The 276-nt window shown below is 25.7% G+C and overlaps 1 protein-coding gene and 1 long non-coding RNA gene across 2 annotated transcripts in view; one reads left to right on the top strand and one right to left on the bottom strand.

Annotated features, from left to right (window-relative positions):
- Positions 1–276, bottom strand: part of LOC116669807 (uncharacterized) — a 16,714-nt gene that overhangs the window by 3,082 nt on the left and 13,356 nt on the right. The gene's annotated exons all lie outside the window — the stretch shown is intronic.
- Positions 1–276, top strand: part of gabrb1 (gamma-aminobutyric acid type A receptor subunit beta1) — a 60,397-nt gene that overhangs the window by 52,528 nt on the left and 7,593 nt on the right. The gene's annotated exons all lie outside the window — the stretch shown is intronic.

Raw genomic sequence — 276 nt, 5'->3', positions numbered from 1 at the left:
CCGATACGAATATTTGGTTATTTAAAAATCCGAAATGTTGATATATCGGCCTATATACAGTATATTTAAAAAAAACTAATCTAGAAACGCGTAAAAAAACAAACAGATTTCCTTAACATTAGTTATTTGTAGATATTTATGAGTTCTCCCTAAAATATGATACTAATTTGTTTTATTGTCACAACAGAATAGAGAAACATCAACATATATTAAAGTTCTGATACATAAAACGTATAAAAATACCAACTTCAGATATGAAACTTAAAGTCCTTTGAA

This window comes from Etheostoma spectabile, chromosome 20, assembly GCF_008692095.1.
Source record: "Etheostoma spectabile isolate EspeVRDwgs_2016 chromosome 20, UIUC_Espe_1.0, whole genome shotgun sequence".
Classification (NCBI taxonomy): domain Eukaryota; kingdom Metazoa; phylum Chordata; class Actinopteri; order Perciformes; family Percidae; genus Etheostoma; species Etheostoma spectabile.
Note: the sequence above shows the minus strand (reverse complement) of the source record. Positions and strands in the feature narration are given on the sequence as shown.